Below are 18,415 nucleotides of genomic sequence, written 5' to 3'. Positions count from 1 at the left end.
ATATTCAGTTAGACATTATACACATCAGAAAACCTTTAATATGATTCAATGCAGTTTTAATGTACCTACCTCCAGACCAGAGACACTGAGGTTCACTGTAGTCTGTGTAATAGACTGGGTCTCCTCTCCCAGCTCTACACACATATCCTCCTGTGTCAGTAGGACCAGCAGGACTCAGAGTGTAAGATTCTTCAGTAGTCCCATATCCAGATAGGGGCTCTACAGAGTAGGACTTGTCCAATAGAGAGGGTAACCCAGCTCTGTAGGGAACAGTCTTGTACCAGGAGAACCTCCAGCCTGTAGACGACTCTTTAACTTTACAGTTCAGAGTCACTGAGTCTCCAGGGTTCATCCACTGAGGAGAGATACTCAGGACAGCCTTGGGTCTGCTATGACTAGTTAAATTAGAGAAGTTAACATTAAAATTAAGTTAACATTGTTAAAACTGTAGACTTACTAAATCCATTGTTTTACATCATCACTGATTATGGAGGACCTGTTTCCTTTCACCCCTTCACAGGTATATGACCCAGTATGAGATGTGTAGACAGGACTGATTCTGTACTCAGATGTGTTATGATTAATGTTCCAACTGTACTCCCAGTCAGTGTCTCCTCCTCCCTGTATGTCACATCTGAGAGTGACAGTCTCTCCTCTGAATATCTGGGTCCAGTTGGGTTGAAGGGTCAGAACAGCAACAGGTCTCTCTGCACAGAAACAACACAGACAACTTAATGAATAAACAGGTGCACAACAATGTTTTTGTCCGACCTTTTCTCCTATCTAAATTTCATGATGTCAATTTTACCATTTCTGCATTACCTGATCACCACAATTTCACAGCAGGTTGGGGAGAGCTGAAGAGTCAGACCTGTAACACAGATCTTGCCAAACCATTCTGCATGAACAGTTCGATCAACCAGGAAGTCTTTGCCAGCACACATGCTTTGGAGGAAAGCACATTCCCCGGGAAATAAACACAACTGTGCATTATGACAGAAGACAGCCCTGTCCGGTATCCAACCATCCACCACGGGTAACGCTGAAACCTTTTATTTGCTAGAACAGCTTTCAGTAGAAAGATCTATTGTAGAAACAAAAATACTACTAACACAAATATGATAACCAGAACTGACCCTATGATGCATAAACAGCGCAATTAAATCCCATCAGGTAGGAGTGTGAGACACATGTGAGTTGAGATTGGAGAGCGTTTTGGAGAGTTAAAAGACAGTAAATCATTTGAGTAATAGGAAAGATTTTTTTGATTTTTTTTAGATCAATGAAAAATAGAGGAGTTATTGGATGAGAAAGCAATTGGTCTATTTGAGATTATTTTATTATTATTAGTCCACTACAGACACAAAAAATATGTGAGTAAAAATGAAGATGCTAACCATAAACCCCAACTCAATTAAATGTTTTCACTCAATTCAAGTTTACATTATACTTTAAATGTGAAATTTAAATAAATAAAAAAACTATTCAAAAAATGCACCGTTTTTTTTTTTTTTACATTTTCAGCCAGGGGGGCAATCATTCTAGAGGGCATTGTACACTATTGTTCAAAACTTTGGGGTCACTTAGAAATGTCCTTGTTTTCCAAAAAAACATACATACATACAAAAAATATCACAATTAATATTAAATATAGTCATTCACAAGGTTAGAAATAATAAAATAATTGTTTCTTTAGAAAATAATTGTTTCTTTCACACTTTCGCATTCTTCAAATAATTCTTCATCTGCAGCAATTACAGCCTTGCAGACCTTTGCCATTCTAGTTGTCTATTTTTTTAGGTAATTTGAAAAGACATCACCCCATACTTCCTGAAGCCCCTCCCACAAGTTGGATTGGCTTGATGGCCACTTCATACATACCATACAGGCAAGCTGCTCCCACAATGGGTTGCTGTTAATGCTTTGAATCTGATTTGGAACGATGTTAATATATGTTTTATGTTGTGATTTCACGTATGGTAACTTCTGTATGCTGTTATTTTTGGCCTGATCCCTCTTGAAAAATAAAATTGTTAATCTCAATGTTGCTAACCTGGTTTAATAAAGGTTAAATAAAAAATAAATATTAATCTTAATAGGATGGAGATCCAGTGACTGTGCTGGCCATTATAAACAAATTACCAGCTGACTGATTCCCTAAATAGTTCTTGCCTTCTAGGAGGAAATTGGTTCTTGCAGGGCATTGCCCCCTGTGATAGCAATTCTATCAATTAGAACTCTTTAGGAAGTACAGTGGGGAGAACAAATATTTGATACACTGCTGATTTTGCAGGTTTTCCCACTTACAAAGCATGTAGAAGTCTGTAATTTTTTAAAAATCCAGAAAATCACATTGTATGATTTTTAAGTAATTAATTAGCATTTTATTGTATGACATAAGTATTTGATAGATCGGAATAGCAGAAGTCAATATTTGATACAGGAACTTTTGTTTGCAATTACAGAGATCATACATTTTCTGTAGTTCTTGACCAGGTTTCCACACACCGCAGCAGTGATTTTGGCCCACTCCTCCATACAGACCTTCTCCAGATTCTTCAGGTTTCAGGGCTGTCGCTGAGCAATATGGACTTTCAGCTCCCTACAAAGATTTTCTATTGTCTTCAGGTCTGGAGACTGGCTAGGCCACTCCAGGACCTTGAGATGCTTCTTACGGAGCTACTCCTTAGTTGCCCTAGCTGTGTGTTTCGGGTCGTTGTCATGCTGGAAGACCCAACCACGACCCATCTTCAATGCTCTTACTGAGGGAAGGAGGTTGTTGGTCAAGATCTCACGATACATGGCCACATCCTTCCTCCCCTCAATACGGTGCAGTCGTCCTGACCCCTTTGCAGAAAAACATCCCCAAATAATGATGTTTCCACCTCCATGCTTCATGGTTGGGATGGTGTTCTTGGGATTGTACTCATCCTTCTTCTTCCTCCAAACACGGCGAGTGGAGTTTAGACCAAAAAGCTCTATTTTTGCCTCATCAGACCACGTGACCTTCTCCCATTCCTCCTCTGGATCATCCAGAGGGCCATTGGCAAACTTCAGACGGGCCTGGACATGCGCTGGCTTGAGCAGGGGGACCTTGCGTGCGCTGTAGGATTTTAATCCATGACGGCGTAGTGTGTTACTAATGGTTTTCTTTGAGACTGTGGTCCCAGCTCTCTTCAGGTCATTGACCAGTTCCTGCCGTGTAGTTCTGGGCTGATCCCTCACCTTCCTCATGATCATTGATGCCCCACAAGGTGAGATCTTGCATGGAGCCCCAGACTGAGGGAGATTGACCGTCATCTTGAACTTCTTCCATCCCAGCCTTGTGCAGGTCTACAAATCCAGAAAATCATTGTAGGATTTTTTAATGAATTTATTGGTAAATTATGGTGGAAAATAAGTATTTGGTCAATAACAAAAGTTATTCTCAATACTTTGGTATATACCCTTTGTTGGCAATGACAGAGGTCATTTTTTATGGGTTGAGATCTGGTGACTGGCTAGGCCACTCCAGGACCTTGAAATGGTTCTTACGAAGTACATTTTTTTCTCTTTTTTTCTCATAGTTGAAGTGTACCTATGATGAAGATTACAAGCCTCTCTCATCTTTTTAAGTGGGAGAACTTGCACAATTGGTGGCTGACTAAATACTTTTTTGCCCCACTGTATGTCATGCAATAAAATGCTAATTAATTATTTAAAAATCATACAATGTGATTTTCTGGATTTTTGTCTCTCACAGATGAAGTGTACCTATGATAAATATTACAGACCTCTACATGTTTTGTAAGTAGGAAAACCTGCAAAATCGGCAGTGTATCAAATACTTGTTCTCCCCATTGTATTTCTCGTGACAGGACTAAATCAAAGGTGTGATTGTGGCAGTGCGTTGGACCTGAGACATGTTGGATAAAACCCATTGAGTCAATTATGGCTTCAAAGGCTTTTTGAAGAGGATCATTGGAATTTTCCATATAAATATTGAAATTGCCAAAAATGTGAATACTATCTGCCATGACTACAAGGTTAGACAAGAATTCTGGAAACTCATTGAGGAACATTGTGTATGGCCCGGGGGGGCGGTAAATAGTAGCTATGTAAAATGATTTATCGGCCTGGTTAACTTTCATGAGTAAAACTTCAAAAGAATGAAAATCAGTGATGTGTTTGAGAGTAAATGTATATTTACTGTCATAAATATTAGCAACACCCACTCCTTTTCAAGATGCACAAGGGATATGATCACTAGTATAACCAGGAGGAGAGGCCTCATTTAAGGCAGTGAATTCATTAGGCTTTAGCCACGTTTCACATAAACCAATAACATCTAGTTTATGATCAGAGATTAATTCATTTACTGCAACTGCCTTTGGAGCAAGAGATCTAATATTTAGGAGTCCCATTTTGAGATGCGAGGTGATACAGTCATTTTTATTTGTGACCGAGGTGGAGGAAGGCTTTATCTTAATACGGTTGTTTTTGTTAGCACTCCCTTGTTTAACTTTTCTCTGCCTGGAACGAGTCACAGTGGCAATAGGTAAAGCTGTACTAACTACTCTGGCTATGCTATCGACAGACTCCACTATGCTAGCAGGCTGGCTAACAGCCTGCGGCCTGACCTGCACCCTATCTCATGGATAAAAGAAGAGCACCACTCCAGCTAGGATGGAGTCCTTGAAGGAACTAACTCCCAACCCCTTTGAAACCAAGCATCAAACCAAAAGGGACACCAACCAACCACAACAACCCAGTAGGGCTGAGTGTAGCCCACAGAGTTCACATGAGTAACCCAGTAACTCGGCCCCCGAAATACATTGGAGAGGACATCCTAGGGGAGATGAGAGCCCGCCAGGCAAAGACAGCAAGCATGGCTTGTAAATCAAGTGCCTTTCCATTCACCTTCACACCCCTGGGCCAAACTAAACTTAATCATACTTTTCTGAAGAGATGAGTCTTTAGTAGACACTTAAAGGTTGAGATTATATCCACTTCTCCCACCTTAATAATCGATTGATCATTACAGAGTAGTGGAGCTCTGTGGAAGAAAGTCCTGCCTCCAGCTGTATGATAGAAGTTCTAGGAACAGTAAGGAGGTCTTGTGATCATGTGGTCTTAGTGAACATATAGGTATGTATTGCTGGACCAATTAATATTATCCCTATAATCAATTTGAGATATTTTATAGTATTTTATTTACCTTTGAGTAATATAGCTGATGTTCTTATCCAGAGGGCCTTACATACAGTATCTCACAGAAGTACCCCTCACATTTTTGTTTATACCTTTTCATGTGAAAACACTGAGGAAATGACACTTTGCTGCAATGTAATGTAGTGAGTGTATAGCTTGTATAACAGTGTAAATTTGCTGTCCCCTCAAAATAACACAACACACAGACATTACTGTCTAAACCGCTGGCAACAAAAGTGAGTACACCCCTAAGTGAAAATGTCCAAATTGGGCCCAATTAGCCATTTTCCCTCCTCTGGGTCATGTGACTCGTTAGTGTTACAAGGTCTCAGGTGTGAATGTGGAGCAGGTGTGTTAAATTTGGTGTCATCGCTCTCACACTCCCTCACACTTGTCACTGAAAGTTCAACATGCCACCTCATGGCAAAGAACTCTCTGAGTATCAGAAAGAATAATTGTTGCTCTACATAAAGATGGCCTAAGCTATTAGAAGATTGCCAAGACCCTAAAACTGAGCTGCAGCGCGGTGGCCAAGACCATACAGCGGTTTAACAGGACAGGTTCCACTCAGAACAGGCCTCGCAATGGTCGACCAAAGAAGTTGAGTGCACGTGCTCAGCGTCATATCCAGAGGTTGTCTTTGGGAAATAGACGTTTGAGTGCTGCCAGAATTGCTGCAGAGGTTGAAGGTGTGGATTGTCAGCCTGTCAGTGCTCAGACCATATGCCGCACACTGCATCAAATTGGTCTGCATGGCTGTCGTCCCAGAAGGAAGCCTCTTCTAAATATTATGCACAAGAAAGCCTGCAAACAGTTTGCTGAAGACAAGCAGACTAAGGACATGGATTACTGGGTTAAGGTGATGGACTGGCCAAGCATGTCTCCAGACCTAAACCCTTTTGAGCATCTGTGGGGCATCCTCAAATGGAAGGTGGAGGAGTGTAAGATCTCTAACATCCAACAGCTCCGTAATGTCATCATGGAGGAGTGGAAGAGGACTCCAGTGGCAACCTGTGAAGCTCTGGTGAACTCCATGCCCATGAGGTTTAAGACAGTGCTGGAAAATGATGGTGGCCACACAAAATATTGACATTTTGGGCCCAATTTTTGTTGCCAGCGGTTTAGACATTAATGGCTGTGTATTGTGTTATTTTGAGGGGACAGCTAATTTACACTGTTATGCAAGCTGTACATTCTACTTTACGTTGTAGCAAAGTGTCATTTCTTCAGTGTTGTCACATGATAATATATCATCAAACATTTACAAAAATGTACTCACTTTTGTGAAATTCTCTACATTATAAATTACCTACAGTAGTTAATAAAAAGGGATTAGTGATGAATACAAATTCAAATAGTCTTTATTAAGTAATTGTAGACATTGTAATTGTAGACATACATGTTTTACTTTGTTTTATAATGCTGCACAACCTTTAGAAACAGCTGGCCCCAGAACTTGTAAGCTAATTTTCTTTTAGGGTGGACTGAGTGTATTATTTTGCATTAGACTGATTTATACACTTCACAAGTGTTCTATAAAAGAGAGCAATGACGGCACACACATTTAGCTGTATTGGAATTAGATCACTTAAATGTCATGTAAATGCATGACTGCTGTTAGCCAGAACGTGTTTAACTTTGTGAGACGTGATGCTGAAATGAAAAACCACTGATTCACCAAATCCAACAACACATGCATATAGAGGCTACTTTCCCTAGTACCACAGAAAAACTTGATAAGCTGTACAATTTCAGATCCGTGACTGCGTTTTATTGCATGACATAAGTATTTGATCACCTAACATCCAGTAAGAATTCCGGCTCTCACAGACCTGTTAATTTTTCTTTAAGAAGCCCTCCTGTTCTCCACTCAATACCTGTATTAACTGCCCGTTTGAACTTGTTTCCTGTATAAAAGACACCTGTCCACACACTCAATCAAACAGACTCCAACCTCTCCACAAGACCAGAGAGCTGTGTAAGGACATCATGGACATATTTGTAGACCTGCACAAGGCTGGGATGGGGTACAGGACAATAGGCAAGCAGCTTGGTGAGAAGGCAACAACTGTTGGCGCAATTATTAGAAAATGGAAGAAGTTCAAGATGACGGTCAATCTCCCTCGGTCTGGGGCTCTATACAAGATCTCACCTCGTGGGGCATCAATGATCATGAGGAAGGTGAGGGATCAGCCCAGAACTACACGGCAGGACCTGGTCAATGACCTGAAGAGAGCTGGGACCACAGTCTCAATGAAAACCATTAGTAACACACTATGCCGTCATGGATTAAAATCCTGCAGCACACGCAAGGTCCCCCTGCTCAAGCCAGCGCATGTTCCGGCCCGTCTGAAGTTTGCCAATGACCATCTGGATGATCCAGAGGAGGAATGGGAGAAGGTTGTGTGGTCTGATGAGACAAAAATAGAGCTTTTTGGTCTAAACTCCACTCGCCGTGTTTGGAGGAAGAAGAAGGATGAGTACAACCCCAAGAACACTTTTCCAACGTGAAGCATGGAGGTGGAAACATTCTTTGGGGATGTTTTTCTGCAAAGGGGATAGGACGACTGCAGCGTATTGAGGGGAGCCATGTATCGGGAAATCTTGGTCAACAACCTCCTTCCCTCAGTAAGAGTATAGAAGATGGGTCGTGGCTGGGTCTTCCAGCATGACAACGACCCAAAACACACAGCCAGGGTAACTAAGGTGAGGCTCTGTAAGAAGCATCTCAAGGTCCTGGAGTGGCCTAGCCAGTCTCCCGACCTGAACCTAATAGAAAATCTTTGGAGGGAGCTGAAAGTCTGTATTGCCCAGCGACAGCCCTGAAACCTGAAGGATCTGGAGAAGGTCTGTATGGAGGAGTGGGCTAAAATCCCTGCTGCAGTGTGTGCAAACCTGGTCAAGATCTACAGGAAACCTATGATCTCTGTAATTGCAAACAAAAGTTTCTATACCAAATATGAAGTTTTCTGATGTATCAAATACTTATGTCATGCAATAAAATGCAAATTAATTACTTAAAAATCATACAATGTGATTTCCGGGATTCTTGTTTTAGATTCCGTCACTCACAGTTGAAGTGTACCTATGATAAAAATGACAGATTTCTACATGCTTTGTAAGTGGGAAAACCTGCAAAATCGGCAGTGTATCAAATATTTGTTCTCCCCACTGTAAGTACAGAGACCAACAGAGTAGTGTTATAACACTTGTTCTGATTACATATTATGGCTTCTAGCTCTTTTTACTTCTCCTTGTCAGCTGGCAGAATATTATCTCTAATGCTATGAGATACATACAAAACAAGTCGTCATACTAATAGGAAAACAAGATAGAGCCCTATACTGCCATGGCAACCATAGTTCTAGGTCATAGTTACCAGACCTCCTGATCTGAGCTACCCCTAGTGTCCTACACAAAAAGAAGAATACAGAGGAGACACAGGCAGCTTTACCTTGGTGCCAACTGAACAGGGTCGTTGGTAAGATAGGGTTGAGGCTTGGCGCCTCGGATGTGGCCCTAATCACTTCTAAGAACAGGGCAGGCTGACCTAGGTCCTCTTCTATATGTGGCAACCATGAACAGTCTAAAGCAATTTCAGGCCTAGTCTAAAACAGTTAATTTATTACAGTTAATTTAGAGAATAAAGGATAGAATAAGAATAGGGTAATAAATTGATCCTTAACAATTGGTATGCAAGTCATGTACGATGCCAAATTCAAACAAAACCAGTGTTGATCCATGTTTTATTCTATTCCTCTAATGCACATCTTCTCCGCCTCTTCTTGACAGTATGAACTTGGGAGATAAACATCATGTGACTGCTGCCATGGAAGTCCAGCAAAGAAGGACCCCAGACAGAATCAGGAACCTGATAGATGGAAATATATTCAAATCAGCAATACATCTAAAGTGACTATAATAAACAATTGTTTATTGTAATAAATCAATTACATTTGTGGACGTTTTGTATAATTCAAAAGTTGGATCTAATTAAGATTGCAGAACCAGCACTGATCTCACCATGTAAAGTATTAGGCAAACCAGTAATTTTATAAGACCTATTCAGCATTTAAATTAATGGTAGTATGTTGCCTACCATGCAGACCACCAAGTTCCTGATTGTCATAAATCTTAACGGTGAACTCACTGTCACTGCAACTTGTCTGCAATATCACACCTGTCCACTAGATGTCAGTAGTTTCAAATGGAAACACTAAATACAGGCAAAGATCCTGAAAGGTTCCCCACGTAACGACCAACAGGCCGGCCTGCAGTACAGACGGCACGCTGGGGAACACAGATTCTAAGTTCAGGTATAATGGGCCAAAACTGTTTATAAATGCCCTTATTACATCAGCCACTCTGCTCGACACAGATAGCCAGCCTTAAATAAACATAGTGATAAAGCAGGAACCTAGCTGTGCTGGCTGAATCTGTCATCACCTGAACACCCTCTAAAATCTCAGTTTGTTACATGCTTAGCGTTATTACATAGGTTGTCAATAGCAGATATTACATTTCATTAGGTTAATGAATGACACTGTAATAGCACTGTAGAGAAAGTTGTTTTTCACTCTCGCGTCTTTAGCTTGCACTCTGTTACTGTCCTTTTTGAATTTGTTCTCTGACATATTTCAGTGTTGTTTGAATGCCGATTCTGATGACTGCTCTAATCTGGGAAATAGTAAAAATGAAGTCTTATTGGCATTGACGGTTGGACCTGTAATAACTGACTTATTGCCTAGTGATGTCACCAGACAAGCGACATTTTGGTGTAAAAGAAAATTAATTTAATTTGGTATTGTGCCACCAGCTGACCATAAATAGGTTGGATTAGATTCAACTTTATTGTTATAAAGTATTTGCAAGTATTAAGTGTAATGTATGTTACAAGTGGGATGTATACAGTAGATTCACATTGAAGGCAAATGCAATTACAAATGGCAATTCTAAATGTGCATTTAAGGCAAATTGAAGGCGCCGGGAGACGGAACATCCCTGGTGTGACCTACCACCAGTGCACCTTGTCTCATTGACGACCAAACACACAATCCAGCAGATGGAGGAGAAGCCTGTAAAATTAGGCTGCTGATTTAGTTTGTACAGCAAAAATATTATCCATCCATCTTCTTCCGCTTATCCGGGGCCGGGTCGCGGGGGCAGCAGTCTAAGCAGGGATGCCCAGACTTCCCTCTCCCCAGACACTTCCTCTAGCTCTTCCGGGGGGACACCGAGGCGTTCCCAGGCCAGCCGGGAGACATAGTCCCTCCAGCGTGTCCTAGGTCTTCCCCGGGGTCTCTTCCCGGTGGGACGGGACCGGAACACCTTCCCAGGAAGGCGTTCCGGAGGCATCCGAAAAAGATGCCCAAGCCACCTCAGCTGACCCCTCTCGATGTGGAGGAGCAGCGGCTCTACTCTGAGCTCCTCCCGGGTGACCGAGCTTCTCACCCTATCTCTAAGGCATCGCCCGGCCACCCTGCGGAGAAAGCTCATTTCGGCCGCCTGTATCCGGGATCTTGTCCTTTCGGTCATGACCCAAAGCTCAATTGTGCAAGTTCTCCCACTTAAAAAGATGAGAGAGGCCTGTAATTTTCATCACTTCAACTATGAAAAAAAATTCCAGAAAATCACGGCGGAGGATTTTTAATGAATTTATTAGGTGGTACCCAAGGTTTCCCAGCAGAACTTTGCCCAAAGCATCACACTGCCTCCGCCGGCTTGCCCCGTTCCCATAGTGCATCCTGGTGCCATGTGTTCTCTAGGTAAGCAACGCACATGCACCTGGCCATCCACGTTATGTAAAAGGAAATGTGATTCACCAGAGCAGGCCACCTTCTTCCACTGCACAGTGGTACAGTTCTGATACTCACATGCCCATTGCAGGCGCTTTTGGCAGTGACAGTGGTTAGCATGGGCAGCCTGAGTGGTCTGCGGCTACGCAGCCCCATACGCAACAAACTGCTATGCACTGTGTGTTTTGATACTGTTCTATCAGTACCAGCATTAACTTATTCAGTGATTTGCGCTACAGTTGCTCGTCTGTCGGGCCAGCCTTCGCTCCTCATATATTTCAGTGAGTGTTGGCCACCCATGACCCTGTCGCCGGTTCACCGCTTTTCCACTCATGTGAACTTAAAAATGTGAAGTATGAATGGGTTTATACTTTAAGTGATATTTCACTGATTCACATTTTTTTGGGGGGTTATTGTGACATGTTTTGGAGAAAACTATTTATTTAATTTATTTCATATTTATTATTTTCAATAATTTTAAGGTTTTTAACCGGACCCCACAAGGAAAATATCTATTTCTGTTTTAATGGTTTATGTTTAAACCCTTGATAGGTTTTAGGATTAAATATTAGTAATATATGTACATAGTTTATGTTTAAGCGTTGGAGTTTAAGTTTTGGCATGAAGGTAAGGATAATGAGGTGAAAGGTTGGGTTAAGATTGGGTTTAGGGGATAGGAAATATACGTTATCATTTTGTCTGGTCCCCACAGGAATAGAATAAATGAACATATGTGTTTCACACTTCTATGAGGAGTCTACAGGAAGTGTCTATAAACATCATATTCTGCTCCTCACCATCTCTCTCAAGGACCTGTAACATATCAGTGAATTTAATCTGAGGACATAATTAAATGTACTCTAATATCAGACCATTCTTTTCATACCCTTTCAAGAGATGTTATTTAGTCTTACTTAATCTTATTTAGGCTTTCCTGGAGAAACTGACTGATTCAGACTCCGGTGGAGGTTTTGATTCTGTAGGGGTTGAGATTAAATAGAAGTGGTTACAGCAGCTACATACAGAATAATATACACCTATTCAATATAGGTTAAAGATGTGTGAGGTTACTATAGGAGGAATATGAAGGGACAGATGTTAAGTTTCACCTTTATTGGTTTTGACCTTTTTATGGACAATCTGAGCATAGGTCACATCAGTGGGTCCAGATGCTGCTGACAATGAACATTTCCAGTCAACAAATCTTTTATTGCATATTCTGCTTCTTTGTCTTCAGCTACAGAAAGTTTAGACTAAAATGTCAACATGTAGAATGGGTCCTACCAGTGACTTTCACTCTCTTCACCTCAGAGTCGACTGAGTTTTCTTTAGGAATGGCTGACTGTTCTGAGGAGAAAATAATTTGTTTATTTTAGAATTTTCTTTATTTTGTTTTGATACATTGATAAACAGTTGTATCTATTAACTGCATAGAAAGTCACCTTTTTTCTTTTTGCCTGGCTTTTTGAATCTGGGTTTATGTCACATTACCGAACCCATCAGCAGCAGAAACACAGTTCTACTTACAACATTATATATCATTACAATATAGCATTATTGTTGTTCTCTGATTGGTGGAACATCTGGTGTGTGACCAATGTAAGGTAAATGATTCCCTTAGTTTGTCTAAACACATAATGTAAAGTACAGTAACATGGTGAAAGGTCAGTTCATCATGTTATAGTTAGCAGTATACCCTGTATACCCAGCATCAGGAGACTGACCATACTACTGACCTGTATACCCAGCATCAGGAGACTGACCATACTACTGACCTGTATACCCAGCATCAGGAGACTGACCATACTACTGACCTGTATACCCAGCATCAGGAGACTGACCATACTACTGACCTGTATACCCAGCATCAGGAGACTGACCATACTACTGACCTGTATACCCAGCATCAGGAGACTGACCATACTACTGACCTGTATACCCAGCATCAGGAGACTGAACCTGGGTAGATCCTTGGTCCTGTTGGGCGTCCTGGTTGGTGCTCTGGGGATGGATGGGCCTACAGGGAGAGAGACACTAATGAAGAACACAGACAATATGTTACTGTATGAATCAACATAGGTTAGAGACAGATGTGCTCACCAGCTGTGTTTATAGACTCAACAGGATCAGGAGAATGGTCAGTAGAACAGCAGAAAAAACCAGACTCACAACCACTCCCTCTAGGTCTGATGTAGTGGAACCAGGAGATAGAACTGGAGAGAGAACCAAATAAAATAAATGCAAATAGAGAAAATAAATTAACTATTAAATACATTATTTTATATAGATGAACAATATACATTATCTAAGGTTAGCCATTCTGAGCCTATGCTTGTTAATAACGAATCACTGATTACCACTGATGAGTAAGGTGATCTTAATATAGTATTAACACTCCATTACAATTACATTACACTGACTACAGTGATACATGTTTTCAAACCTGACGGTCACCCAGCATCCAGGTGATTCTCCTTCATCCAATACACACGTATAGGAACCTTCACCTGAGTATTTCATTTGTTGTTGTCTGTTTTATGGACACCCAATTTGTGCCAAAATACAGGCCTCATTTTGTGCATTTTAGGGAGAACTGATTTGAGCAAAAATGCACACATTTTCATTGGTGACGTCAACACCCAAATCTGGATGTGTACATAGGATGAGCACTTTTCAGTTCTCTGGTAAAGGTAATAGACAACAAAGTGTTGCACTTTGTAGTACTCCAGGAAGGTTACAGACAAACGGTAAAGGGTAAAGTTATACCACAGAAAGGGTTAAGGCTAGATAAACACTGATTAATATTAGGATAATGGTAAAGGGTACGTTTAGAAAACCAGAAAAGCCTAGTTCAGCCGGTCCACGATTAGAAGTGATGAAAGTTGTTGCCCTAATCTGGATTCAAACCCAGGTGTCCCACAAGAGAAGGAGTGTCTTTAACCACTATGCCACAGAGTTATATGTGTGGTGTCGGTGTAGCGTCTCAACATTAAATACTTTAGTCACGCATTAACATTAAGCCAGGTTTGAATATTTCGCTATACACCATTAAGCATTGTGTTCAACTGACTAACGTTTCTTATTAAGTTTACCTCCACTACAAATAGCATACATGAACTGTATTGCTTTTGCCACTGGCCGTTTTAACAGCTTATTAGCCAGAAATAGGCTCACTAGTATCTACTAACTGACAGTACTCATTGGAATATTCATAAGAATTGAGCAATTTCTAGCAAGACTGAAAATAAACTTTACAATGCTAAAGCTATTTAATTTAATGGCACAACATTGTTCATTTTTCTTTCTGTCGTGAATGACATTGATACAATAACAATCAATATAGGTGACCTTTTGGTCACGAGAATTGTGGAAACCCCTACACTTTTTCTGGCCAAGGGATTGTGATCTAGCCTATATTACTCCAAAAATCATGCACATATGCATACTTTGAAAATGCACCAGAAATAGTCGCAATATAAACACAGTTTTATTTTAAGCTTACTATAACATAGCTTGGTAGCCAGAATCCTTGAACAAATCCTAATGCATCATTTGTTTTGACTGTGACTAGACTTGAATGCGTCTCTAACCATTACGTTATTTAGCAAGGGTCGGTCAGGCAGGCACTCACTCAGTAAGAGACATTCGGTCTTCTTGACCAGCTCCGCATATGCGGTCTGGCAAAAAAAATCTGACCTCTCTCCGATCTTGCAAGCACAGGGGTTTGAGTCAGTTGTCTTTACACTCTTCCATCAACCCCTTAGCAAAACACAACATCCTTTTAAGCTACAAGTGCTTATTATTACACCTAACATGCCATACCGAAGGTTTTGCATCAATTACATTTGTGCTTTTCCTCACAAATTAGGTCTCCCTAAAACGCACCTAAAAAATCTATTGGGAGCAATTATTTTAAGTAAGGTTAATACATTTTTACTGTGTAATGTTCTCTGTGGGCTTCACAAAGTTATAACTTTTTTCTCGATTGCTTTTGTAACATGCAGAATCATTTATTTCACACACAATTGGCCAGAAGGAGCAAGCAGTGTTTTTTGTGTCACAGTGATGATTGAAAGGTGAATGTAGCCATGTTTTGTTTCAATTCACTAAATTAAACTTTATGGTTGTGGTTGTCCTTAATGGGACAAACAGTAGGAATTTACTGCTTATTTTGGCTAGGTTAAGAAGCTCACTGTTGAGACTGGCATTGTACTGTCAAATTTTAAACATTCTTCTTTTAGACATGGATAATACTTACTATTGTTAAAACAGCATTAAAAAACAGCTTTAAAAAATATATACTCCCAGCTAGTCTCCATCTTCTTTGTATGCCACATTTAAGTGACAGTTTCTCCTCTGAATATCATTCTGTTACACAAACAAAACCATCAGAATAATATACAAATACGACTGTAGTGAACATCTTTAAATATTATATATACACACATCCTATTTCAACAAAAGAACATGAGAAAAGCAGTGACAGAGAGAAATGGGATTAAGCATACAAATTAATATAAATCTTTACCTTGACCGTGACCACAGGAGATGAGGGTACTTAGTACTAAAACAAAATGAATAAAGTAATTACAGTACAGTAGTAATACAGTAATGTAAACTGTGCTGTAATAATAGAGTAGTAATATTAACCTTAGTGCTGATATCAAACCTACTAACACAAATAGAAAGTCAGTACTCACAGAGTAGAACACAGAGCCAGGTTTGAGCCATTCTGTCTTGGTGACAACTAACACTGAATAATAGTTCTCCTTACAAGCTACTCTACTTCCTATGTGATGAGAATCTGATTGGTTTGCACAATCACATTCAAACACACACACAAAAAAAAAGATATCTAGAGATGCATTATGTAATAAAAAGATATCTCTAGATTAATGTGTGTCTGACTCATTGAACTGGTGCAGTAATGTGTATTTGTATAAAATAATACAACATTTGCTTTCCTATGTGAAGCATATATATATGAGGTTTGTGGTATAAATGGCCCTACTCCCTCACGCTGTAAGGGAGGAAAAACTGTGTGAAGACAAAAAAAATGGGAACATCATAAAAATACAAATTTGATTTTTGTTTGAACTTTGTATGGGTGTCCCAAAAACATGAATTCTTCAATATTTCAAGTCATGTATTGTTCTCTTTAAGATCAGCCGGATTTCAAGATTACTTAAAGAGAAACAAGACCAAATGAGTGGCCAATGATATGTGTTATTTATATACATAGCCCAATGCAGTGTTTCCTCTGGAAGAATGTCCTGCTTGTTGAGTGTGGGGAGATGCAAAAATGAAGAAACTGCTTTTAACTGTGCTAATATTTATGGAGTGTTCTTTTTTCACAATATTACAATGCTTTAGTATTCTAAATACACAAATTGATAGCTACATATACAGTGGGGAGAACAAGTATTTGATACACTGCCAATTTTGCAGGTTTTCCCACTTGCAAAGCATGTAGAAGTCTGTAATTTTTATCATAGGTACTCTTCAACTGTGAGTGACGGAATCTAAAACAAAAATCCAGAAATCACATTGTATGATTTTTAAGTAATGAATTTGCAAGCTCAAGCAACAGACATTGGACTGTCCACTGACCAAAATGACTGGCAACTCATTCGAATGTCACTCAACAACCGTAGGATGACATCAAGTGATCTACAAAAAGAATGTCAAACAGCAGCTGGGGTAAAGTGCATGGGGCCAGTAAGAAGTTAAGTGACTTGGTAAGGCATTATCCAGCACCCATAATGACTGCTTATTGGGACTAGTATGAGAGACGTGCTATAGCATATAGTTAGGGCTGGATCTTAACATAGTGGATCTAAAATGACACCACAGGAACACACAGCCCCAACAGCCTGGTGTGCATTTAGACTTCTTGCCTTAGTTGGAGGAGTCAAAGTATGAGGGCGTGACATTTTCACCAACAAAATTACATGAAATTACAGAATATTTCAAGAACGTTTTTATTTCTGACCACAAAAAAGGGTGGGAACGCAGCCAAATTGTGAAATGTTTCTTTTAAATTATTACCATTTCGCATTTACTGTAGGCAAAGCCAACTCCTTCCTTGAAACCAGCAAGCTGTTGTTGGGCAAGTGTGTCACCACATACTTATTGTTTTCACTGTCTACTAACTATTAACTTTGTACATCCTGACAACTATGTGAGGTATCCTTTATTTACCTTTTTTTAAGCAGTTGACTTTAGTCAATTTGCCGACACGCTTACCTAGAGACTTACAGGAGCACTTAGGGTAAAGTGCCTTGCTCAAGAGCACAGATGTAATACCATATCATCTCAGGGAATTGATCAGGGACCTTTTGATAAAGTAACTGGTATAATACATTATATAATACATTTGGCGGTTCTTGGTGAGGAGGGATGTCCAGTGTGAGGAATAGGTGAATCGTGTCATTGTTTAATTCCAAGCTGTCTTGTCTTAATCTAATGTGAATTGTTACATTTTCCACACAAGCCATTATTCAACTCCCAGCCTGGAACAGCTTTTGTTAATTGGGACACTATTTTAATTCAGGAATTTGGACAATGCTATCAAGGCTAATTCCATGCTGTGACTGGGTTGAATAATGGCTTGTTGTGAAAAGGCTCCATGGGCCTTCAAGAACAACTCAAGATGAACATCATGTCACTCAAAAAGGTATTATTTTTTGTAATTTATTAATGCACAGTCTACTGTTTTTATGCTCAGTTCACTGTTCTTATTTGTTTTTACTTCCCCTTATTCCTTTTGTATTGTATTGATTGTTGAATCAATGGCCAGAACACATTCCTTGTTTATTGTGAAACTTACTTGGCAATAAAACCCTTTCTGATTCTGATTGTTTACACTGTCTGTTTACAGTCACCTCACAGAAACACTGGTCTTGTAGCTAGTGGTTCACATCCAAATAATACATTATGGGTTTGTAACCTGAAAACAGATTAAGTACTTGGCAGAAAAAAACTTTAGCCAATAATAGTTTATGGTTCTTAGTCCAGGACTAGCTAGCCTCTGTCTGGGAATCTCCCTCCATCTTGCCCAATGATGCATTGCTTTGTCCTGTTGGACTAAATTTGGTACAAGTATGGATTGTCTGCATGACAAAGATTCTCTTAGATGGAGTGATAAATGCACAGTCAAACCACCATTCGATGTAACAGAAACCGCACTGACCCAATTAGTTTTCATCTAGGTCTCAGTTATTTGGTTCTGGTTTGTCACATTTGCTGTTCCAGTACTAGTACCTAGAACAAAGAAGAGATAAATCATGACTTTTTAATATATACCCACAGATGGAAACACATGGGTTATAAAAAAAACATTTGTTTAGACCACTGTACCAATTTAGGACACATCAAATACTTCTCTGTTTATGTGAGTGTCCGTTTGACATTTTCAATGCGTATAAATT

The sequence above is a fragment of the Esox lucius genome, chromosome 24 (assembly GCF_011004845.1).
Source record: "Esox lucius isolate fEsoLuc1 chromosome 24, fEsoLuc1.pri, whole genome shotgun sequence".
Lineage (NCBI taxonomy): Eukaryota > Metazoa > Chordata > Actinopteri > Esociformes > Esocidae > Esox > Esox lucius.
This window is presented reverse-complemented; position numbering follows the sequence as displayed.